Below are 26,004 nucleotides of genomic sequence, written 5' to 3' on the forward strand. Positions count from 1 at the left end.
GTTTTGTGGCCGCGGGTAGACACGGGCTCACATCAGTGATGGCTTCTGTGCGTCTTGGTCTGGGCCGCTGGTGGGAGCCCTGCAATCAGCGGTGAGAAGAAACCTGTGCTCAGGGCTGGCCGTGAAGGGTTGGGGACCCACCCACCCCAGGGGAAAGAGCAGCTAGAGAACCGCCCTTATTACTGGAGGGCCGGGTAACTATCCTCCAGCCAACCCTGCCTGTGGAGCTGAGTCTGGAACCCCATAACCTGGTGGCCGCATTAGATCAAAGGAGACTTGACTCACATGATTTGAGGCCTATTTTGCCACCAAAATACAAAGTATTGATCACAAGACAAAGCACAGAAGTCTGTAACTGTTATTACTTTCGCCTTGTTGCTTTGTTCAGTCACTCAGTCGTGTCCGACTCTGCGACCCCATGGACGGCAGCACACCAGGCTTCTCTGTCCTTCACTGTCTCCCGGAGTTTGCTCAGATTCATGTCCATTGAGTCGTTGATGCCATCCAACCATCTGTCCCCAACCTCTGTCCAACCTCTGTCTCCCCCTTCTCCTTTTGCCTTGGAGTTGCCCTAAATTTTGTGATAAAAACAAAATTTAGTAATTGAGTAAACTTGAAGATGTTACGTGCTCTGTTAGCTGAGTAATGAATCGGACAGCAGCATCTCACCCAGGGGGGGCTTGTACAAAACGGTGGGTTTTTATAGGCAGAAGGGGGTGGGGGAAGGGGAAGAATTAGCAGAAGAAAAGAAAGGATTGTCCCAGGCCAGGCCAACTCTTTTGGGGGAAGGGGAGACAGGCAGGGGTCTTACCTCACTAGACTCGATCAGGAAGAGTCAGATTGGCTGTTTCAAAGATGACATCTGGAAGGGACTGAAACTGTCACTAAGTCTTGCTTTGCTGCAGGGCTGGGGGTGGGGCACAAATGGCTCCATCTGGGGCTTGTAATTTCTTATTAACAGTTTTCTCAGCCAGTGGCTCTCGTCTTCTGTAAAGTCCTGTTCCTAAATGAGGGCTTCCCAGATGGCCCAGATGGTAAAGAATCTGCCTGTAATGTGGGAGACCTAGGTTCGATTCCTGGGTTGGGAAGATCTCGTGGAGGAGAGCATGGCAACCCACTCCAGTATTCTTGCCTGGAGAATCCCCATGGACAGAGGAGCCCGGCTGGCTGCAGCCCATGGGGTCACAAAGAGTTGGACACAACTAAAGTGACTAAACAACAAGCACTAGTGGCGCTAGCGGTAAAGAACTCGCCTGCCAATGCAGGGGACGAAAGATACGAGGGCCTGATCCCTGGGTGGGGGAGATCCCCTGGAGAAAGGAATGGCTACCCACTCCAGTGTTCTGGCCTGGAAAATCCCATGGGCAGAGGAGCCTAGTGGGCTGCAGTCCTTGGGATGGCAGACTGGACTGACACACACACACACACACACACACACACACACACACACACACACTCCATAAATGATCAGGGTGTAGTTCAGGCTTCCTTACAGAGAGCTTTATCACATTTGATTTCTGCTCCAAAGCTGATGAATGTCGGGCAAATTTTCTGCCGCATAAACGCAGTGAGTGCTTGGATGACATTTTTATACACACCCAAAATACTTTAAATTATAATGATAGCAAATGAGGAAATAATGACACATGAGCCATCAAAATCCCTCCCATACTTTGGTTTCTGAAGTGTCTGGAGTACAGAAGCTGAGGTTTATTTTCCAACCATACTTAGCAGTATGAACACAATTTACAATTTCCCTGTCCTACCAGCTTTGGAACTGTATGGATCTTGATGAATTCTTAAAACTTGGAAACATTTGAATTGCTTTACATTTTGCAAACAAAGTGAGGCTTTATTAATATTTTGCATGACACCATTTCAACTTTGCAAAATTTGAGTTAGCATGGGATATATTCATTCATCCCACAAATCTTTTTGGAGTCTGATCTTCTGTGGACCAGACTCTTCTAGGTGTTGGAGATTCTGCAGGGACAAAACCAGGTCCCCACCTTGGAGGACTTAACAGTCTCGTGGGAGGACTGACAATAAATAAGTAATCAATATGCTATGAGGTCAGTTCAATGAAGAAAAATAAGGCAGAGTAAAGATGGAGAAAGAGGTGCCTCTTCAGATAGGGTACCATACGGGAAGGGAGGGGGCAGGGAAGGGAAGGGCGGAGGCAGCAGTGAGCAGAGTGCCTTGGTGACTCTTTAACACACACTGATTAACTGTGTGTCTTTGGGCAAGTGATTTAATTAATCTCTCTGGGTCTGTTTGCTCATCTGCGGAGCCAGATGTAATAGTACTTGGCTTGCAGGTTTGTGGTAAATACAGGATGTGATCATGTGCCTCAAACCTCTGTCTCTGACCCCAGCACATACAGAGGCTGTGCTGAGAACAAGGCGGCTGTCACTATTATTATTATCACCGGGATGATGCGGAAGAGAGGGTGGTGCTCAGAAGAAGGGTGGTCTCTCTGTTAGTTTCCACTCACAGGCAGTTCTGTTGTGAAGCCTGTGAATTTGTTCCAGAGCAACTGATACATTAGGGCAGCCGTCCCCAACCTTTTTGGTTCCAGGGACTGTTTTCAGGGGAGACAATTTTTCCATGGAGTGGGGGTGGGTAGAGGAACAGTTTCAGGATGATTCAAGCGCATTACATTTCTTGCTTCTGCGTGTGCCTGCTCAGTCGTGTCTGACTGTTTGTGACCCCCTGGACTGTAGCCCATCAGGCTCCTCTGTCCATGGGATTCTCCAGGCCAGAATACTGGAGTGGGTTGCCATTTCCTTCTCCAGGGCATCTTCCTGACCCAGGGTTCCAACCCATATCTCTTGCATTAGTAGAAGATTCTTTACCACTGAGCCACCTGGGAAGCCTACATCTATTGTGCACTTTATTTCTTTTATTATTACACCAGCTCCACTGGGGTCATCAGGCATTAGTCTCCAGACCTTGGGGATGCCTGCCGTTAGGGGAAATTTAAGCATAACGTGAATTTTGTGTTTGCTTATGAGCGTCAACCTGCACCCACCTAAAATGAGCAAGGTAGGGATTGTGAACATGGGCAGTATATACGTGTGCAAATATGCATACTAGCACATGTGCCCATGTGAATGCAAGCACTGGTGTGAGCGTGCACGTGCACAGCCTTCTCAGACAGCTCCCAGCGACTTAGCTTCCCTGCACCCGTGGTCCTGAAAGGCTTCGTTCTGCTTGTACATATGTCAGTTTTTCTTCTATTAAATAAAAAAGAAGAAATGGTTATTCTACACCTAACTTGAGTGTGAGGCTCCAGGCTCACAACTCCAGGGGGCACTTGTGGGGAAGGCATTGCGGGTGTGCGGACACCTTCGCAGGATTCCCCGAGCCCTGCGGAAGCTGCCTGGCTCCGCACCATCCCGGTGGCTCAGTGGTTTCAGGTCCTGTCGCATTTCCCCAAGCGCTGAGTGCTGATGAGAAAAACAAGAAGGTTAGAAACACATTTCCAGCAGTGATTCCCAAGCTGACTGTAAGAGAAGTCGATAATACTGGATTTGATTCTCAGCTTTGATAAAAACAGATATTTACCATAAACACTTGCTTCAAAGGACCTGCCTCTCCAAGGCAGGAAACCAGACCTCAGGATAAAAGGCTGGAAAGATTGCCTCCCTTTGGTCAAGGATAACCAAGGATAAGGGGTCCTGCCCCCGGCCCGTGGGTATCATACTTCCCACCTTTCATGAAGACACACAGGCTGCAGCCCTGCCCAGCCCCCTCCCTGAACCGCTTCAGGTCATTTCCAAGGTACAATGGTATGTTCATTCTCCTCTTTTTGTGTTTGTGAACCATTGATTGTGTCAAAACACGATCCCTAGGGGGTCCTGTCTGTGTATGAAGGTGTCCTTGGTCTTTAGGGTTGTTCCACGGGCCCCATTTACTCCTGTGAGTCCAGGGCTGTTCATGGAGTGAATTTTGATTTTGCGCCCGGAGGGGGTTTTTGGAACACAGGCATCACGTTAAAGCTCAGCGGACTGTATTTGGCAACGGTTTGTCAGCTGCAGTTACTTAAGGAGGCTTAGTAATCTCCCCACGTGGCTCATGGAGTATGGGGGTGGGGGTGGGGAGCCAGTGTTAATATTCTGAGGAGCCTCACATTTATTTATTAATTGAGTTTTTATTACGTTGTTTTCCAAACATACACAAATGTTGAGAATACCTCTCTGGAGCTCAGGATGTACAAGAAAGAGCCTGGGACTGAGAACCAGAAAAAGGACCCCAGGGCAGGCATGAAAAATCCAGTTAGGGAAGTGAGACCTGGGGACAAAACCAACCAGAGGCAACTTGAGAAAACACTCCTAGAGTGGCCTGTGATCTTTGAAGACTCGGGTCAGAGCTGTGAGCTGAGGGTATCCTGGAGAAAGAGGGGCTGGTAGGATTTGCGGGAAGGCAAGAGGGGGCATCACAAGCAAGAGAAGAGCAGGTCCAAAAGCCTGGGTTTGAGGAGGTCACCAGGCATCATCCGTCAAGAGCTCCTCAGAATATTAACACTGGCTCCCCACCCCACCCCCATACTCCATGAGCCACGTGGGGAGATTACTAAGCCTCCTTAAGTAACTGCAGCTGACAGTGAGTTGTGCCACAACTCATTTGGGGCTCCTGGCATCCACTGCTGGCTCTGTCGGTGATGCTTGGGCCTCTGACCATCTTAGATGGTCCGTCAGCAATCTGGAGCCTCCCAGCTGCAGCCCTGGGTCCATATGGCAGAATGACTGCCTGCCAGATATGTGTAAATGCCCCAGCAGAAGTCACCAGATCCATAGCTGGAGTGAGCAGAGGGTATGACTCCTTTCTCAGAGCTGAGTGAGGTCAGGGCAGCCTCACGTCTTCACTGGGGACCGGGCTGAAGGCTCAGAGAGGCTGGGCAAGGCAGAAGGGATGGAAAGAGCCTTGAGGCGGGATGGTGTCATGATAACCTGACCCCCTGCCCAGGGTTATCCTGGAGAAGGTAACTGGAAAGGCCAGGAAGGGGTTCCCCCAGCACACGCCGCCCCCAGGATCTCACTCACCCAGTGTTCAGCTGTCGGGGCTTGTGGAAAAGCTCAGGGATTAATCCCTCCTCAGCTGCTCCCTCCAGCTTCCTGGCATTCCGCAGGTCAGACTGCACCGCTGGCATGGCTTCCTGCTCTGGGCTGAGGGCTGCAGTCCCCTTGCTAGCTTGGGAGCAGTAGAGGGAGCAGAACCTCTCCTCCTCCGAGTGGGCGAGGAGTGATACCATCACCCTGACCAGTCCCTGCTGGAAATCCTTCCTTCCCACTGACCATCTCCCTCCATCCTCTCCCATCACTCCTGGCTCAGGGGGAGACTGTCTGGGGCACCTGTGAGTGATATTGACATAGATGGTCCAGCATCTCTAGAGCATGTGGGTACCTGTCATCTGTTGTTCCCAGCCGCGGGGCCTCAGCTGAAACACCAAGACAAGGGCAGTGTCTGGTTACAATCCTACACACATAGATCGTCTGTGAATTTACTGCTCTGTCCCATTGGTCGCTGAGTGTGTCCTGTGCCACACCTGCGGTGTTTCTATTTCTAGAACTTGTTGCATGTCTGATTCTCTAGAAATGTGGCTTATCTCTGACGATGGGATATGGTCTAAGATCAAGAAGAATAGCAGAGAAATCTTGAATTGCATTCACTGTTATTATCTGTAGTAATGTGGGTCTAGTAATTTTGAAGCTAATTTCATAGGAGGCTGAAATCAATAGGTAAATTTGTCGATGTAGTGAGCCAAGCTTTTCAAGGTGAGAGAAAAGCTACAATGACTCTATAAACTAATTCGATGACTGTAGTTAAAAGATATCCTAAAGGTTCTCATCACAAGTAAAAAATTTTCCCTTTTTTATTGTTTCCCCTTGTGTCTATATGAGGTGGCAGCTGTTAACTAAATCTATTGTGAGAACCATTTTACAACAGCTGTAAGTCATTTTGCTGACACCTTAAATGTACATGCTGCTCTATGTCAACTTCACTTCAATGCAACTGAAAGAAAAAACCTGATTAAAAAAGTGTATTCTAGATATACGTTCTTTAACAGCTGTATGATTTTTCAGATATTTCTCCCAATCTGTGGCTGGTTTTATTTATTTTCTTGTTCTCTTAATAATATTCTCAAAAAAAAAAAAAAGCAGAGGTTTTCGTTTTGGCAAAGTCTGCCTTTTTCTTCTATGGATCATTTTTACTTTGCATCTTTGGGAAAAGTCAGTCGTGCGCTTATGTGTGGGTCTGTTTCATTCATCTTTTTGCCTTCTGCCTTGACTAGATAGTTGTAGCCTATGCGTAGTCTTGGAATTAGGTGGTGTTATTGGATCCTCATTTTCAGAGTTGTTTTGGTATTCTCTGCTGGGCCATGGGGGTGCCCAGATATTCAGCCAAATGTAACTCTGTGTGTTGAAGTGAGGGTGTTTGGGATGAGATTAACACTTATTTATTTATTTTTATTGGAGTATGATTGATTTACAATGTTGGGTTAGTTTCTGCTAACCACAGAGTGTATCAGCCATACGGATACACATAGCTCCTCCCTCCTAGACTTCCCTCCCACTCCCCACCTTACTCCTCTAGGTCATCACAGAGCACCGAGCGGAGCCCCCTGAGCTATACAGCAGGTTCCCACTAGCTGCCTAGTTTACACATGGTAGGGTAGATATGTCAAACCTGGAGAGTAACATTTGAATCAGTAGACTGAGAAAAGCAGGCTGTTCTCCCTAATGCGGGTGGGCCTTGTTCAATCAGTTGAAGGTCTGGATAGCACTGGAAGGTTAACTGGAACATTGTCTCTTCCTGGGCTTCCAGAGTCTGCTGGCTGTCTGACCAGAACTTACATCACCAACTCTCCTGGTTCTCAGACCTTCAGACTTGGACTGGAGTCATACCATCTGCTTCCTTGGGTCTCTAGCTGACAACTCACCCTGCAGGTCTTGGCACTCCCCAGCCTCCAGGATTGCATGAGCCAGTTCCTTATAATGAATCTCTCTCTTTTCTCTCTTGATAAACAGATAAGTCTGTGTGTGTGTGTGTGTGCGTGTGTGCATATATGTGTATATATATGGATGGAGATTGGGACTTCCCAGGTGGCACTAGTGGTAAAGAATCCACCTGCCAATACAGGGGATGGAAGAGACGCAGTTTCGATCCCTGGGTTGGGAAGATCCCCTGGAGGAGGAAATGGCAACCCACTCCGATATTCATGCCTGGAGAATCCCATAGAGAGAGGAGCCTGGCTGGCTACAGTCCACGGGATTGCAAAGCGTTGGTCATGACTGAGTGACTAAGCATATGGGGAGGTTTTTCTCCTTGACAAAAAGGAAGAGCCCCAGGAGGAGAAGCACTTTTTACTCTTGGCTTTATTGTGTTGTGGCAGGATGAACTGTCTAGAGCTGTAATGTTCAGCTTTGATGACAAGAACATGAGTCTAGGACAGTGGTGCTGGAAAGCAGGGTAGAAAGACAGAAAACCTGACCCCTGGTGATGTGGCCAAGCCACTGTACCCATGGTCCAACAGCCTGATCCAGGCATCTCCTGGAAGTTTAACCCTTGCCACCAGAAGTGAGGTCCACAGCCCACCCTGATTGCATTATCCATTATCTTGGCCGATTACATTGTCAGTTATGTTCCACAGTTCTAATAGGGATTTCCCTGGTGGCTCAGGGGGTAAAGCATCTGCCTACGACGTGGGAGACCCGGGTTCAATCCCTGGGTCAGGAAGATCCTCAGGAGAAGGAAATGGCAACCCACTCCAGTACTCTTGCCTGGAAAATCCTGCGGATTGAGGAGCCTGGTGGGCTACAGTCCATGGGGTCGCAAAGAGTCGGACACGTCTGAGCGTCTTCACTTTAGACCCCACCCCAGGTCTTCTCATTTGAATCATTTAAAAATCAGCATCTTCATTTTAGTGAGACCCCCGGGTGATTTGTATACACTCTGAAGTTTGGAAAGCCCTTGAGTGACTTTTTGCTGGGTGTTAATTTTCTTGTACCCAACCGTATCCTCATATAACTGACGTGACCTCATTCGGATTCATGGATATTTGGCTTGTGTGGTTTTCTGACCGTGCGGGGCCCCTTCTTTCTTTCTTGTTCCTTTGGACAGTCTGATCTCTGTCCCTTACTCCCAGTTTTTCATGCAGCTAGTGCTTCTGCTTCATGACTCAGCTAAGGCATCATCGCCTCCTCCAGGGAGCCCCCGTGACTTCCCCCAGGCAGAATGCAGAGTGCTTCCTGTAGTGGCTGCTGTATCCTGTTTCATTTGCACCTTACTCAGCTCTTCAGCTGGAACCCAGGCGCCTTGAGGAGAACTGATGTTTACTCTTCATACCCTCCATGCCTGCCCACCATCTGGCATAGGTAACAGCTGAGGAAGTGTTTCTGAAAGGCTGGCTGTAGAGCGCTCTGCCGGCGATCCTTGCTGCTGGGTCCCACTCCACCAGGGTTCTGGGCACCCGAGGAGGCACACGGATGGGTTAGGAAGCCGGGTGGTGTTAGGGAGAGAGGAGGCCAGCTGGCCCAGCAGCTGTCTCTCCCTGCACCCCCCACCCCACCCCCGGTCCCCAGAGTGAGCCCACGTCAGAAGCAGCTGTCGGGGCCTCCCTCTCCCTCCCTTTCCCAGAAACAAACGTCACAAAGCACCGGACAGCTGAGGAAGAAACATTTGGGTGAAGAGTGTGTGTGCTCAGCCCCTTAGTCGTGCCTGACTCTTTGCGACCCCATGGACTGTAGCCCGTCAGGCTCCTCTGTCCATGGAGATCCTCCAGGCCAGAATACCAGACTGGGTTGCCATGCCCTCCTCCCCCACAAATGTGAGCTGGAGCACTCCTGTCCTCCCCACACCAGGGCCAGTCTGTGGAGGCGATCAAACTGCTCAGGCCCGGGCTGTCATTTTAAAAGCCGAGTGAGTGGGGATAAAACCTCAGAGGATAGGTCTGGGGCAGCCCTCTGCAGTTACACCGGGGGCCTGGCGTGTTCATGGCGCTTTCTTATTAAGACATGGTTAGAGGTGACTTAGCAGCAGCAGCAGCAGCAGAGGTGTGTTCAGAGAAGGCAATGGCAACCCACTCCAGTACTCTCGCCTGGAAAATCCCATGGACGGCGGAGCCTGGTGGGCTGCTGTCTACGGGGTCGCACAGAGTCGGACACGACTGAAGCGACTTAGCAGCAGCAGCAGCAAAGGTGCGCTGTCGCTCCCTCTCTGGATGCAGTGTCATTTGCTTGCGTGGATGGACGCTTTCAGCAAAAGCAGCCTGACTTTAATCTTGGCCTTTGCTGGGGCAGGTGAGGGGAGGAGGTCAGTTGCGGTTCCCCAGCGGCTGAGGCAGGGCCCTGACCTCACCGGGGCGCTCTAGCGTCTGGGGGTGTCACCTGTCAGGGACTGCTTGCTGAATCAGCTCTTGAGCTGAGCGGCCTCTCCAGCTGGTGCCCTCCTGGCCTGATGTGTAGATGTGCTAATTGGCCTGACTGCAGGTGGAGGAAAGTACTGAAGACTCGGGGTGGGGATGTGTGTGCATCTGTCCCCAGAGGGGCCCCCGGGGAACAGTCCCCTGGGTGGAGGTGGAAATGGTGAAGCTGCAGTGAGTTTTCTCATTTTGCAGATGTTTGTGGGTGAGCCCCTGTCACCAGCATCCGGGTGGGCCTTGGGAGTCAGAGTTGAAGGGCCTGCTCCTGCCCTCAGAGTGCCCCGTCCAGCAGGGGAGACGGACAGACAGACGGACAGTCTGATGTAGGAAGTGCTGACCTAGAGGTGACCCCAGGGAGCCAGGGGAACAGAAAACCCAGACCGAGGAGGGGTCAGAGGACGTCTCAGAGGAGGGGTACCTGAGCCCATTCCTGGAGGGACAGGGCCAGGAAAGAGCGGACTGATATCTGGCGGTGCTGGCCTACTGGTAGTAGCCCACTGTGTGAATATACACACACCATATCTTCTTTATCCAGTCATCTATACAGGGGCACTTGGGTTGCTTCCGTGTTTTGGCTTTTGTAGATAATGCTGCAACAAGCATGGAGATGCATGTCTCTTTCTAAATTAGTGTTTTTGTTTTCTTCGGATAAATACCTGGGAGTATTTACTCGAATTGCTAGATCCTATGATCATTCAATTTTTTAATTTTTGGAGGAATTGGAGGTAACTTTAAATTGGGTGTCATCAAACTGTGTCAGGAGTGGTCAGCACAGTGAGTGACAACACGGGCGTTTGACCTGTTGACCTTCGTCCTGCAACCAGGTCTAAGTTCCACCCACAGGGAAGACACGTCTGCTTTGTTGGTGGCTGCGTCCCAGCGCCTAGCACAGTGCCTGATGCAGAGCCAGTGTGCAAAAGGTATTCACTGAATTGGTAGATGAAGGAGCTGATGAATAGGCGATGATTGTTTCCATTAGCTAATTAAAGACCTAGCAGGCCAATGGCAGACTAGTGGCCAAATCGACCAAGACACAGTTGTCTGTGACACAGCTGTTATGGTTGCTTTCTGTACAGATACGAGATCTGTTTCTGGAGAATGTTTAACAATGTCTGGAAATGCTTACGATTTGTCATGGAATGACATTGTAGAATATGACTGCTTATTAAATTTCAATTATTTTAAAAAAGAAGAGGAAAGTGAAAAGAGGTCCAGCACTGAACCTCATGATGACTGAAAAACCTAATCTAAACGCTGATAAAGTTTGTTGTTTTCTACATTGAGTTTATTTAACTCCTCTGTTTCATTTGCTAGGTGCCTTCACGTCAGGGCTAAAGAATGATTAGCACCTTTAAAAATTAGAATCCTATTAAATATTCTATATTCTTTGGGGCATAAAAATGAAATGAAAAATAAATAGGGCCTCTGGGCTAAGATAATCTTATTTTCAGTCACTCATTTTGCCATTAATTAAACCATATCTGATAGAATGTAAAATGATAGGTTGAAACTTATTTTGCACATTTATTCTTTAAAACTAAAAAATTATTTTTTTTCTGATTTCAGAACTAATACATGCTCATTATCAAAAGTTTCAATATCAAAGTAAAGTAGAAACTTAAAGTACTCTAAAATTCAGCTTCAATCAGAGCAATACCATTAGTTACATTTTGGTAATATTCTCCAGAGTTTACTCTAAACACACATTACCACATACAGATGTTGTGTAGAAATGAATCCATAGTACAGGATGGTCTACAAGTAGCTTTTTCAGTTAAAACATTTCTTTGGCTAAAGCTTCATGTCAATTTCCATCACCTCTCTGGTTCTTATTATCCCAGGATGGTCTCAGACTCAGACTTGGCAACTTAGGATCTGAGAAAGGTCTCTGAAATACAGGAAGGTGGCTGCCTCCATGGGCAGGATGGCCATGGTCCAGATGCCTAGACTGGTTCATACTCTGTTGATAATCACTGTCTTTGGCTGTGGAGACCAAGCTCATACTCCACGTGTGCTGGGTGTTTGGATGAACCATTTGTAAAGTCCTTTTGGATAGAAGCAGCTGTGTAGGGAACATTACAAGAGAACCTGGGTTGTCCTCTGCTTACTGGAGTTAAAAGTCCCACCACTTTGTAGAATTCTCTGAAGGTTAATGGAGTTATTTCACTATCATTTGGAGCTGTGATGGAATATATGGAACTGTGTGAAATAGCTAAGCATACAGATTAAATGGACGTCCCCCGTGGCTCAGCAGGAAAGAATCCACTTCCAATGCAGGAGACTTGGAGATGTGGGTTTGATCTGTGGGTCGAGAAGATCCCCTAGAGGAGGAAATGACAGCCACTCTAATATTCTTGCCTGGAAAATCCCACGGACAGAGAAGCCTGGCGGGCTACAATCCATGGGGTCCCAAAGAGTCGGACATGACTGAGCAACTAACACATTCTCATTTCAAGTAGTGATGGTATGGGGTGTGTTCTACGCGTGTTTGTGTGTATCTGTATGTCTGAGTGTTTTACTAACAATTTAGGAAATTTCAGTCTCCACATTTTCTTGTGAAGTTATACTCTTCTCATATTCTCAGTGATTTATAGATACTCCTTTTTCTCCCTCTGTTTGGTGAGTGAAAAATTGTATCTTTAAGTATACTGATACATTAATACATCTGAAACATCAGAATTATATTTTGAGGCATCTAATGGAAAGCAGAGGTTGCTGTCGTTTAGTCACTGAGTCATGCCCCTACTCTTTGAGGAGCCCCCCAGGCTCCTCTGTCCATGGGATTTCCCAGGCAAGAATACTAGAGTGGGTCGCCATGTCCTCCTCCAGGGAATTTTCCTGACCCAGGGCTTGAACCCGTGTCTCTTGAGTCTCCTGCTTTGGCAAGTGGGTTATTTACCACTGAGCCACCTGGGAAGACCAGTGGTTACTGCAGGGTCTGTAAATAGCCTTTGCCCCTCAAATTTGGAACGCCATGAAGTGCCAGTGTTACTATATATTTCAAGGCTGATTTTTCCGAATGAGCTCTGCCCTGCCCTGTTTTCCAGCCTCTTACCTTGTGCGGGGAGGACTTCATGTCACATTCCCAGGAGATGATGGTACATCCTACCACACTGACGGTAAACAAGGGCATCAGCTTCGAGCTGCGGGAAAGAAAGCCTCTGCAGAGAGGAAGACTGCAATTTGAAGTTAGTCTGAAAATGCTTTCATTGCCTTATATTTTATAGAATGCTATATAAGATAATCTATTAATTATTCCATACTTAGAACAGCTTTTTCATTCATTTAACAGAGCAACCCTGTTCACCTTCTCTCAAGGTACAGAACAAAACGTAACAGCCCACAGTTATGAGTAATGGGCTCAGGGGAGCTTTATTCCTGCCCGTGGTGCACACCTCATCCATGCTTATTGGTTTCACCTTTGAGGCTAAGCAAAGCATCAGACACATCCTTTTATGTCAGAATCAGGAGATTCTGGAAAGAAAAGCAACTGCGCAGTATTTCAGAGAGAAAGAGTTAGGAGCAGATGGCAAGGAGACATGAAGAAGGACTTTGAGCTTGAACCTTGATTTTGAATGTCATCGAGGGTACTTTCCTATCTGGGCGGCAGGGAGGAGGGGGCTGTCTGCTAGTCTATCACACACAGCCCGGGCGGGAGAGCATTTAGTGCTCTGCTAATCAGTCTGCAGCCGGAGCTCGGTCCTGTGCACAGCAGGAGCGTGCCTGACAAACGCTGCTCTCACCTCCCAGTTGGCACTAGGGGTAAAGAACCTGCCTGCCAATGAAGGAGACCCGGGTTCCATCCCTGGGTGGGGAAGATCCCCTGGAGGAGGAAATGGCAACCCACTCCAGTATTCTTGCCTGGAGAATCCTGTGGACACAGGAGCCTGGTAGGCTACAGTCCGTGGGGTCTCAAAGAGTCACACATGACTGAAGTGACTTAGCACGCACACAAATCTGAGTGGGCCAGTGGTGCCCAGATAGCTGGTTAAGCATTATTTCTGGGTGTGTCTATGTGGCCGTGGTTCTGTTTCCCTGAAGAACCCCTACTATCCACAATGGACTTAGTGTGTCAGTTTTGCAAGGTGAGAAGAGTTCTAGAGATGGATGGTGGCAACTGCAGGGCGATGGACAAATGTGTGTGGGACCACTAACCCATGCACTCGAAAATAATTCAAATGGCAGACTTTGTTACATGTATTTGACTGTAATAAAAAAATGGGGGAAAAGGTAGCACATGATTTGCTCTCAGTCACACAAGGGGTTAATGCTGGAGTTCAGATTTAAAGTGGGATCTTTCAGATTCCAGAGTTTTGACTAAACACTGCACAGTGGGTATGTCTGTCTGTGTGACTGAGGCTGACCACGTGTTGCTGTGCTGAATCTTGCCATCGTGAAGGTGGCTATGGTGGTGGTCCACCACCCTGAGAAGCCAGGAAGCAGCCGCCCAGTGGGCAGAGGTGGGGTGGGGGGGCTCAGGGAAGCCACAGGGATGCCCACGCTGCGGCGCATCTGGATGTTACCCCGCCTCTGTGCTAGGACCTCGTGGGAGAAGCTAGGGGACGCCCCCGCCCTGACACAGGCTCCTCTCTGCAGCTCAGCTCTGACGCCATCTGCCCCTGTCGCACAGCAAATGAGAACGAAATTAGACTCTGGTTGGAAAAATTAAACAAGTGAGATAGAGCAAATCCCTTACCTTGTCTGGAAAATTCTGGCATCTAATTCTACTGTCTAATTAGAAATATTGAAGATGCCAACAGAACAGACACTAAGTTCATACAAGTGAGAAATCTCTCTGTTTCATAGTCTCTGGGAGAGGATGCGACTGGCTTGTTAATAACAATGTGTGTGTTCTCAGTCATTCCAATTGTGTCCAACTTTTTGCGATCCCATGGACTATAGCCCACCAGGCTCCTCTGTCCATGGGATTCTCTAGTCAGGAATACTGAAGTGAGTTGCCATGTCCTCCTCCAAGGGATCTTCCCGACTCAGGGATTGAACTTGTCTCTTCTGTGTCTCCTGCATTATAGGTGGATTCTTTACGCTGAGCCACTGGAGAACCCTGTTAATAACAATGGCGGACACTGAGCAAAGCTTTGCTGCCCAGGCATTGCAGAGGCCAAGTTCTTGGCACTCTCTCTGATCTGCCCTCTTCATGAAGCCTGTAGCCTGCTGAGCTTTCCTTGGCCCAGCTCTTCCTTGGATTCTCTGATTGACCCTAGCCTCCCTTTAGTAACTTACCCCCCTTCCTTTTTTTTTTTTTTTTTGGCTTGAGCCAGTTCAGTGGGCCTCTGTTACTTTCACCCAGTGGTCTATGACTGAGGGGTTATATCCATTATACAGATGATGGACCTGATTCTCAAGGGAGTTGAGTGATGTGCCCAAAGTTAGCAGCTGGCAACTGCAGAATCTACCCCTCAGTCTGTTTGGCACTGAAGCACATCACCTCTTCATGCTGCGTTCCCAGGGTGCTTGTCCCAGGGGGTGGCTGGAGCAGCAGGCTGTGGGAAGGCTGGCAAACCTCGCCTGCTGGTCTGCATGGAAGAGAGAGGAACGGGCTGGGCAGGGGCCTGAGGTTGGCAGCTGGACAGGCCTGCAGCGAGCATGGAGTCAGGAGGTGGAAGTGCAAGAGGGGCACCCATGTCCACTGAGCGATTAACATCCCAAAAGCTCTCCCGGTCTTGATCTTGGTTGGATGTAACGTTTGAAAAGAAGGAGGGCCATCAGTCAGGATTTTACTTTGAAAATCCATTTGCTTGAAGGCAATTTTGGCGGGAAAGCTCTTGGGTGGATTTTGCTTTTCCACCATCCTGCTCCCTGCCCCGCCCCCTGGCCTCACGCTTGCTCACACACACACACACACACACACACACACACACACACACACAACACACACACATGCACATGCATCTGGCTGTCAGAGCCCTGTCTGCTAAGGAGTGTCCCCGCTGAGGGCCAGACAGCCTAGCTTTGTCCAAGCTTGTGGGCTCTTCTTTGGAACACCTAAGTCTCTGTTTGGGTTGTCTGCCCCTCAACCCGTGGTCTTCGGGCCACCGAGGGCGCCAACGATGGTTGAGGGAGCCCTCTGTGAAGGCCACCCTGGGCCGCTCTGGCCCTGGGGAGCCCCTGTGTTTGGAGGATGTACGTGGTCCTGCTGGAGAAAGGCTGGATGGTCCATTTTCTTTAAGGACCACCAGCCGTGCCTCAAGGTGCAGGCAGAGAGCTTTGCTTGCTGGCTGGGGCTCTCAGGGCTTGTTGAGGTTGCCCGAGCAGAGCGAGGTTGGCGTCTCCCCTGCGCCTCACCTGGGCTCCTGGCCTGGAGACAGAGGTCGTTGGAAGGAAGAAACCCGGCATGGCAATGAGGCAGGCAGCCTCCTGCCTTCTCCTGCCTCCTGCCTCAGTGATCAGTGATTGAACTGGCACCACCTGGCGACTCGGCGCTCCCCTGGGCTGGCACTGACTGCCACCCACACTCCAGCTGGCTTTCTGAGATAAACCCATCTGGACTGTTCTGAAAACATGGAGGCTTAGTGATATTGTTGAATACTGGAAAAAAAAAAAAAACCTGAGGCTGCTTTTAACGTATGAATATAAAAGCTAAAGTAGTGACTTGTCCATTCAGCAACCTGCTCTGAGGGCCGTGGCTGAATTTCTCCCTCATTCATGCCTCCTTTTGATCGCTGAGGTTCTGTCCAGGCCCCGGACTCGGGGCAACAGCTGAGATATCTAGGGGTGCTGAGCAAGCCGGCAGTTACCTGCCGCTCTCTGCCCAGGATAAACCACTTGAATTGGAAGATTCACAAACTGCTTAGTCTGAACTGAACTCATATAGTAAGTGGTCTTGGCAGAGAAACTGGTCAATTTGTTACTTAAACAGATATTTCAATGGTCTTGAACTATGATTCAAATCATGGTGTATAGCAGCCCAGCATCGATGTTTTGTTTTGTTTGTTTTTTTTTTAATTTTATTTTCGGTTGCACTGGATCTTCATTGCTGCACACCAGCTTTCTCCAGTTGTGGAATCGAGGGCTCTCTTCCTTGTGGACAGGCCCACAGGGAGTGCAGAGTCAGGAGGTGGAGGTTTACGAGGGGCGCCCAGGGACGTGTCCTGTGGGCTCCTGTTCTGTGCTAGTAACATTCTCGCTGCGGGGACTTCTCTTGTTGTGGAGAGCCGGCTCTAGGCGTGCAGGATCACTGGTTGTGGCCCACAGGCGTTCGGGCTTCAGTAGTTGGAGCACTCGGCTTGGTAGTTGTGGCGCACAGACTTAGTTCCTCCGAGGCATGTTGGATCTTCCCAGACCAGGGATTGAACCTCTGTCCCCTGCATTGGTAGGCACAGTCTTATCTACTGCACCACCAGGACATCCTGACGGCTTTTAAAAGGTGTCCACTTGTTCCTTCAGCAAGTGTTTGCTTAGCACCTGCTTCCTGTGCACGGTGGGGTTGGTCCTGCCCACGGGGGCACTGACTGCTGGAGAAAGGGGGGCAGTGGCTATGGGTTCATGCTCCACAGGGAAGTACAGCTTGGGTGGGAGGCACCTGGACTACTCAGGGTTCCTGGGAGGGCTTCTCATGGAAGGGTGTCCAGGGTCAGACCCAGCGAGTAGCTGGGAGTCAGCAGCAGCAGGTGCTGCAGGCAGAGGGTGTCCTGGGCAAATGCTCAGTGGTTACTGAGAACACAGCTCCCACTTCAGGTCAGCGGTGGGCCAACGGGATGCCCTGGGAGGACTTGCATCGATGGATGACTGTGCTGGCAGGCCCCACTGCCCCCATCATCCTTTCAAGCACACGGGGTCTGGGGGAACCATTGCCAGCCCCAGGTCCCATAGGCCATCCACCCACTCGGGGGAGCCTTGGGTAGAGGTGCCCGGGGTCCACACCAGTCATCAGGCTCCTCCAGGAAGGCCCCCATTTTGCAGGGTCATTGTTCTCTGTGGTCCACCCATCTGCCCCACCATTCCCAAGTGAAGGCCCTGTGTCCAGAGACGAGGGACTTGCCCCATGACCTCCGCTTGTCCGGTGCCCGGCCAGGTCCCCTGACTCACCAGCGTGGCTGCATCCGGGCTTCTTGCCCAGAGCCTCTGAGTTGTGCCCAGAAGGATGTTTTCCAAGGCACTAATGGACGTGATGGTTTCCTGCTTACACCCTCCTGAGGTTTTGCTTTGCATCAGGAATAAAATGCACGCCTGTCATCAGAGTCTCCAGGACTCTGGTCAAGGACTTTGTCTGGGTCAGTGCTTTGTCCCTGGGGGGCCCCACCCAGAATCCCCTGGATTGTTGATGATGCTGTGTGCGGTGTCTGGCATGCAGTAGGGACTCAGCAGGTATTTGTGGGATGGTGTGTGGACAAGCCGGATTTCCTTGAGTCCAAGTGGCTCTGTTGGAGCAACCGTCACACTTGGTGAGCTTACGTTGAGCTGTTTGAAGACCAGCATGGGCATCTCATTTTATCTGGGGCGCTCTTTCCAGAGGCCTGGGTGAGGCTGGAGGTCAGCCAGGCTCCCAGAGAACCAGCCCTGACAGGCACATGGGGGCTGGGCTCTCTCTTTGGTCTGTGCCCTGGGGACACACTGGACACAGGCAGAGTTGTCAAGCACCTTAGTGAAGGCCCTTGCTGTCTAATTTTCTACATCTGGAGATCGGCAGATTAACCACCAAGTCAGAGGCTGTCCCCAGACACAAACCTCGCAGTTAGCAAAGGCAAGGCTTCCCGAGCTGAGTTGATGTGAGGTCTCAAGGTAGCACACGGTGAAGTAGAGAGTGACTGACATCGTTTCCACCTGAACAAAGCTGGGAAGATCCACTGGAGGCTGCTCTGCCTAAGGAAATGTTAAGTTGCAGTTAGAAGTGACTGAAGATCAAGAGTCATCTTTTCCTCCGTTCAAATTGACAGATAACATCCCAAACCTGCCCGCAGACCCCGGGGGGCTCCATGGCCCCGGGTGAGCAGTCCTTGGGGTTGGGAGGGGTCCTGGTCAACTGGGCCGAGTTGAGGCAGGAGAGGGACTGGGGGACCCACTGCAGGAGGGGACAGAGGAGGTGTCCTCGCCGGCTGCTTGGGGTCTGGGTGTCTGTGACTCAGAGTTGCTGCTGGGCTGGCTCTTGTTTAACCGGGGACCCTGGTTTCTTTCCTGTCACTTGAATCTCATGTCACAAAGGGGAATGACTTCAGAGGAATGTGGAAACTAGACTAGAGTTCAAGGTCAGGGAGGGTAGTTGTTCACATCAACCCCGCAATGCGGCAGAACTGGGGCGGGGAGGAGCCTACCTCCCAGGGGCGTTTCCAGGTGAGGGCGCTTTTAAATTTGATTCTATTTATTTTGTGGCCTTGTCCACCCTGGCCCTGCCTGTGTCATGAGAGAAGGAAGTGGCCTTCTCTTGTCTCTGACCCTACAGGTTATAAACTTGAGGGCGGAGAGGTGGGGGCAAGGGGGGGCCTGGGGTGATGAGCCAGCAGCCTGGACCCCCTGCCACCCCCTGAACCACAGGGTCACTGCCCCACCCACCTCGGTGTCCTCGGGTGTGAGCGTCAGGTGCTGCTGACCTTTGCCACGGAGATCTCTGGCCGTGATGAACACGCATACACTCTGCCATGTCCAGTCCCCACAGTCACAGACACAAATATGTACAACAGGACAGAAAAGTAAATAGAGAAGAAAACTGGAGCGAAGGGAAACTGTGGGCAGGAAAATGTGATAAAAGGCGCAGTTACACACGATCCTGTAGCGAAGGAGGAATAGGGAACATGGGCGCTTGGGGAGGGGGGGAGGAGCTGGGGTCGGGGGCACGTAGGGTGCTCTGCTCCCGGCCGCTGGGGACGGCAGGGTGGGCGAGGCCAGGGGGCCCTTGGATTTCCAGCTCAGCTCCAGGGGACAGTGGAGCAGAGCCTGGGCTTGGGGGCAGACCCCAGTCTCACCTGGTCTGTGGAGTTGGAGTCCTGCTTTGATTTCATTGCCCTGGACATTGGGCAACACTGGTTCTAGAAAAGCAGAGGTCGGGCTTGGTGTGACTGTCACTCCTGGGGGTATCCAGGGGCTTTCATTAGGACGTTTTCTCTGAAGAGAGGAGGCAAGAGATTGCAAGGTTTGGGAGCAAGAAGCAGCTGAGCGTTGGTATGTGAGGTCTGGGGAGGAAAAGAGGAGAAAACGCCCTTATTTCAAAAGATCTTTACAAATGCGTCAGCCTTGAGCTGAGATCTTAGGTGACTTCTCTGAGAACTGAGTGTTTAGTTTAACCAGGGTTCTGGATGAATGGCTTTCCTCTGGGAATCCCTGAGCTGGAACCAGCAAGCAATCAATTTGGGATAGTGAGTGTGTCTGCTGCTCGAAGCCAGCAAAGGGAGGGTCTCTCCTTGGGGAGTTCTCTCCTTGGGGAGTTCGCACGTCGGGCTCCTGGCAGGAGGCCGTGTATCTAAGGCGTGTGGCTACACGGCACAGTTTGTTTCGTGCAAAAACCAGTAGCGATCATGGGACACGGAGATCCTGGAACACTGAGGGTGGGGCCCGGGCCACCACCACACTGTCCCCGCCTGCCACGTGTGCAGTTACACACCCCTGCTGTCATGTAAAAGACCGACTCAATGTTTCTGCCATTGGGGAAATTGAGCATCTTTAAGCCTCGGCTTTCATCTCTATGGAAGGATGTTAATCACAGCCTCACTGAGGTGTGGCTATCAAGGGGGCGCCCTGTTCTCCTCTCATGATCCTGGGCATGACCACGTACATGCTCAAGAAATGGTACGGAAATCACCGAATCCTGGTTCGAGCTGTATGAGGAGCCGGGGGAAACCGAGAAGGAAATTGAATGTGCGTTGGTGCCTGAACTGCACAGTCTAGGTGTTGCTGATGTCATCTTGGAGTCAGGGTGGTGCCCTGCTGCAGAGCTTGCTCTCGCGTGTGCAGGACAGAAGCGATGCATATTTATTAGAACCCTCCCCCCCACCTTGTACAGGAGACGCAGCAGGGAAGCTCCGAGGTATAGGCGCTCAAGGACCTTATGGAGGAGGCATCAAGCCAGAGAGTGGGGACCCTGCTTGGGGGCCTGTGTGTCTCCAGCATCCGGCTTGGACCCCAGGACACAAAGGACCCTCAATGGTTGTTTCCTGATGATACAGCAAAAGTACTGACTCGACAAATTTGGAGACCTCATGCTGCAAAGACCATCTTCCACAATTTAATTTTCTTCTTCTTCTTTTTTTTTTTTTTAAGTCCCCAAAAGCACCACATCTCAAATTACACTGTTTTTCTAACTTAGGATCTTTTCTGACTTCCAATACCTGTTTGAATGTAGCTGGGGTCAAGGGAGGAGAAGAAACAGAGAAAAGGAGCTATAATTCTTCATGTTACTTTTGCTTCTTAGGCTGTTGGCATAAAGACAAGAGATTTGATTTATTTGACAAGTGGGTCACACCCTTTCTGAGTGGAGGTACAGCTTTGGGTTCACAGAGGTAATTAATCAGCCCAATCAGCCCGGAGGTGTTGCTTCACAGAAAATAGATTGTCTTAGCCTGACACCTGCTGGTCAACCTTGTGCTTACATGTTTGCGTAAGGACAGATCCAAGTTCCAGCATTGTTTTTAATGTAAAATGGTCCGGCTAACCAAAGCTATGGTTTTTCCAGTAGTCATGTATGGATGTGAGAGTTGGACCATAAAGAAAGCTGGGCGCCGAAGAATCGATGCTTTTGAACTGTGGTGTTGGAGAAGACTCTTGAGAGTCCTTTGGACTGCAAGGAGATCAAACCAGTCAATCCTAAAGGAAATCAGTCCTGAATATTCATTGTAAGGACTGAAGCTGAATTTCCAATACTTTGGCCACCTGATGCAAACAGCCAACTCATTAGAAAAGACCCTAATGCTGGGAAAGATTGAAGGCAAGAGGAGAAGGGGCAACAGAAGATGAGATGGTTGGGTGCCATCACCGACTCAGTGGACATGAGTTTGAGCAAGCTCCGAGAGATGGTGAAGGACAGGGAAGCCTGGGCATGCTACAGTCCGTGGGGTCGTGGAGAGCTGAGCGACTGAGCGACTGAACAGTCAAGCACTTTCTCATCTCCACCCCTCTGCTCCTGCCCTCGAGCCTGGTTGTCCCTTTCTCTCAGATCTTGGAGGCTAGAAGGCCTCACCCTCTCCTGCTTTCTTCTCCTGACCAATCTTTGGCCTCTCTCTGCAGTCAGCCCCATGCGGCCTCTCTCTCTCTACTTTGCTGTCTGTCACCTGTTGCTCCCCTCCGACCCAGCTCACAGCCTGCATGAGCACCCTTCTCTGCTGGTGGCCGCCCTCTGGAGCAGAGCCCAGGATTCCAGGGATCAGAGTCCTGAGTGCAGCACCTCCTCCCCACTGACCAGGGGGCTCCAGTTGTTAAGCCCCTCCAGGGAAGGCATTGACGAAGAGCCTTCCAGGAGTCTCTTGCCCTGTTTCCTGTTCCTGGAGCTGCGGCTAGACTCTGCCTTAAGAACGATCCCCTAGAGCCTTGACGGCGAGGGAGGTGTGAGCCCGGGTGTAGCCAGGGGCCCACCTACACTTATTGTCTCTGTAGCATCTCAGATGTGGTGGTGGTGGTTTAGTCGCTAAGTCGCGTCCGACCCTTTGCGACCCTGTGGACCGTAGCTCCTGGTTTAACATTTGTGGAGCTTGGCTTTGAGGCAGCAGGTGTGGGGAATTTCCGGCCCACCGAGCTCTGCCTTGCAAGATTAGAAAGGCCTTGCAGCTGATGTGGAAGGCCCTCGAGTGGGACAAGCCCGAGCGCCAAGAGTCCAGGTGAGGTAGCGGAAAACAGGCGAAACGGTCATTTGTAACCTGAAGACGTGTAAGCTTGCCTTTGGGAGCACGCTGGCCATGGAGTGATGCCAGTGCAGAAGTTGTGGGCGTTTTATTGGTGCTTCAGGGTGACATTCTCAGTGGCCCTGATGCTTACTCACTGTTGGTTATCAGCGAGCTGTAATGCTTCCAACTGCCAGAGGACATCTGAGATAAACACAGGCAGCCTCAGACTGAGCGGCGCCTGGGCCGTGCTTCACGTGTTGGGTTTCCTTTCTCTTTCCCTTTTACTGTAGGGTGAGCATCATTTTTTTACCTGGAAATATTTATGCAAGATATAAAAAGGAAAAAAATTCCCCCAAATCTAAGGGGAATCCTTGGAGAGAATTCTATTAATCCTATTAATGTACTCCTCCAGTCTTTGCTTTTTTCTTCTCTGTGTTTGATGACAGAGAAGTAGAAGAAGACACAAGACAGTCCGGGTTTGTAGGGGGAAGTGTGTCTCCCGACCTGGCTCTGAGTGAGCAGGAAGAACTCACGCGGGAGAACTGAGTGAGCAGGGTGTTAACATTCATTGATTTCCTGGTTATGTGGTTGAGGGGGAGGATTGCACACGGGTTAGGTTCTGATATCAGTACGAAAGGCAAAAATCGTGTCCAACCCAAATTGCCTTTGAAATTCCCTTCAGCCTCCCATAAAGCATCCTGAAATGGTTTTAATTCAACAGTTGTGCAGGATACTTATAAACACGTGAGTTTGAAAACCACTGACCTTGACCAGAAGGGAACTCTATAGGTAGACTTTAGGCTTAATATTGCAATATAAGAAAACTGTCAATACAGTTGTGTACAGAACAGCGGTGAAGAATGCCTGTTTTCCTGTGGAGTCCCTCTGTTCTATTTCAGTCCCTATAACTTTAACCCTGGGAAGGAGGTTTGCCATTTAAGGAGTCACTAAGATGGGGAGCCCCCTATTAACCTCCAGTCCATGAAGGGGAGAGCCTCATTTCAAGAAAGACTTTGAATGTAGGCTACTGACAAGAGCTTCGGAAACCATGCACTTTTTAATTAAATTAAAAAAATTTTTTTGGCTGCACTGTATGACATGTGAGATCTAATTCCCCAACCAGGGATTGAACCCACGCCCCCTGCATTGGCAGCACGGAGTCTTAACTATGGGACCACCAGGGAAGTCTGAGAACCTGGCATTTTTGATGCCGATTATAAGACTGATGAGAACTCTGCAGACAGTCAGCATCCTTTTCTCTTTGGCCAGCTTGCCCCCAGAAGGACTCATCTAAACCCCCTGCTGCCATCTCTCCACCTGGCACCAGGCACAGAGTCTGAGCACAGTCATCACAGACCACCTCCAGCCAGCAAGCCTGTGTGCCCACCTACTCATGTCCTTTACAGGCTTCCCTGGTGGCTCAGTGATAAAGAACTTGCCTGCCAATGCAGGGGATGCTGGAGATGCGAGTTTGATCCCCTGGAAAAGGAAATGGCAACCCACTCCTTGCCTGGAGAATCCCATGGACAGAGGAGCCTGGTGGGCTACAGTCCATGGGGTCGCCCAGAGTCGGACCCGACTGAGCACACACACGCTCATGTCCTGTATGCCTTCAGCCTTAGACCATTTCCTGATGGCAGTTGTGCTGCTTTGGAGACCCATTAAACCCAACTCCACAGCAATCCTTCAGGCTTTGTAGAAGATCTGAGTATTTAGACACTTGAGTTCTGCCATTTTGTTCAAGTTGGTGGAGGGAACCATCTGGAGTCCAGGGCATAGCTTGACATTGCCGGGTGATGCGTCAGACCTGATCAGAATCACTTAACTCCTTCTGACTGGCTGGGGCCTGCGGAGACTAACGTGAGTTGCCAATGTTAGATTGAAGGGTGGGATAAGTAGGTTTTGTGAAAGCCGACAGATATAAAATGGAAACAATTCACTCTAGGCTGCTGGAGCAAGGTCGAGTGGCATGCCACCAGCCCGGGGACAGGAGCTGCCTGCGGTGTGGCAGCCAGCTGGCTGTAGCGTCCCCTGGCCAGCCAGGAAGGGCTGTGATTCCCAGAAGCATGGCTAACACAGCCATAAGACTCGCTGGTGGATGTGGGGACAAGTGGCCCAGCTGCTTTTACCTCTGCGGCTTTAGCTAAATTACGGAGGCTGAGGTGTATAGAGACGCATCTTCAGGAAATAACAGGTAGAAGGTGCCGTAAAACACTTGTGGGGCTTCGTGTGCTGTTTATTTAGCAGTTTGTGAGGTGAAAAATACATCAGGGTAAATCTCTTTGCCGCCAGGCTTTTGTCTCGCTTGGTTTTATTGCTATCTCTGGGCTTCTGAACACACAGCTCCTTTTCCTTGAATACAATTTAAATCATGAGTTGGGTGGGGAGGATGGGATCTCTGAAAGCAGCGTCATTAGCTGATGATGCGTGAGCAGTGTAGCATGTGCTGCGGACCCTTGTTAACTGGCCCGTGTGGTGGCGTGGAGTCCTTCCCGGAAAGGGCTCCGCTGTCCTCAGTTAGCATCTGCCCGGGGACCCTGGGAACAGCCGGACCCTGGGGGCTGGCGCGGGTGAGGGGGCCGGGCTGGAGGTGGAGGGGGGCGCTGACCCTGGAGGGGTGGCTGCCCTCACCGCCCACCTGGTCACCCCTTCTGACTGCTCAGCTAGAAAATATCGCTGATAATGGTGTCTGGGGAGAAGATAAAAGGGCTGAGTAGGGCCTGGAGAGGGAGAGGAATGGAAAGGGGATAAGAGTGGAGTAAGAGGAGAAAAGAGGGCTGAGCCAGAACATTCTAGAAAGCTGCCCTCCTCACTGGGACGTGCCTGCAGTCTGGAAAGCTGCAAACCCAGGAAGTCTGGCAGTGGGTCTTGGCTCATGTCGTCTTGGGTACACTCTCGGAAGCTGTTCCCCACCATGGGCAGAGTCCAGGCCACCCCCGCCCCACCTCCGACCCCCAGGACTGGTCATCCAGCTCGGGGCTGGCCAGGCTGGGCCCGGAGCTCCTCAGGGTTTCAGAGCTGGGAAGGGACCCTCTGACTCGTTGGTTCAGAGAGCAGTTTTGTCTCCGTGGGGCCAGGTTGGCGGTCAAGGGGGTGGCCTTCGCAGAAGGGCCCGTGTCCTGTTGAGTTCTCAGTCACGGTCAGCCGCATCTCCTTCCAGGCCAGCTGCCATCCTGACGTTGACCAGTTCCCCATACAGGTTGCTGCCAGGCCCTGGGTCAGGGCTGAAGCTTCCGTCCAGTGGGGAGCCGGGGAACAAGCAGGCGCAGGGCCCGAGTGGCCTGGATGGGTCTTCTCAGCGCTTTCCCCATGGAGCCCACCAGCCAGACAGTTCACGGCCTGGGAGCAAAACTCCCTGAGTTCCACGCAGTCCCCATGGCCCTCAGAACCCACACCCAGCCCTCTGACGGCAGTGGGCGCCCCCCACCCCCACCCCAGCTGACATCTTATTGTTTAATCTTTATTGCTAGAAAATTCAAAGGTACACCAGGGATTTCACACCAGGTTCTGCGGCTGCAAGATGGTTTCTCATCGTCGCTGGCAAACGAGGCTGGAGCGGCCTCCCCAGCCCAGAACCTGGCCGGTTACAGCGGGGTCACCAAGGGGGACTGTCCCTGGCTGTCACACCTGTCCAGTGAGCATTTTTCCAGGGCCATCTACTGTTCCTTCATCCGCTGTGGGCTCCTTCTGAGTCACCAGGTGCTGGACAGTGTTTCAGAGGAAGCCCGTCAGCATCCCCTTCCAGAGATGCCCTGACCCCTCCCCTGCCCACACAGGTGCACAGTTCCATGCCATGGGCCACAGACATCCGGACAG

At 50.8% G+C, this 26,004-nt stretch overlaps 1 long non-coding RNA gene across 1 annotated transcript; it reads right to left on the minus strand.

Annotated features, from left to right (window-relative positions):
* Positions 1 to 10,934: 10,934 nt before the first annotated feature.
* Positions 10,935 to 19,550, minus strand: LOC121820445 (uncharacterized). Its single transcript, XR_006060980.1, has 4 exons — positions 19,342 to 19,550; positions 18,932 to 19,101; positions 12,480 to 18,244; positions 10,935 to 11,745 (listed from the first exon to the last, which is right to left on the minus strand). It is a non-coding gene; the product is annotated as an uncharacterized LOC121820445 (long non-coding RNA).
* Between the last annotated feature and the right edge of the window lie 6,454 nt (positions 19,551 to 26,004).

This window comes from Ovis aries, chromosome 10 (assembly GCF_016772045.2).
Source record: "Ovis aries strain OAR_USU_Benz2616 breed Rambouillet chromosome 10, ARS-UI_Ramb_v3.0, whole genome shotgun sequence".
Taxonomy (NCBI): Eukaryota; Metazoa; Chordata; class Mammalia; order Artiodactyla; family Bovidae; genus Ovis; species Ovis aries.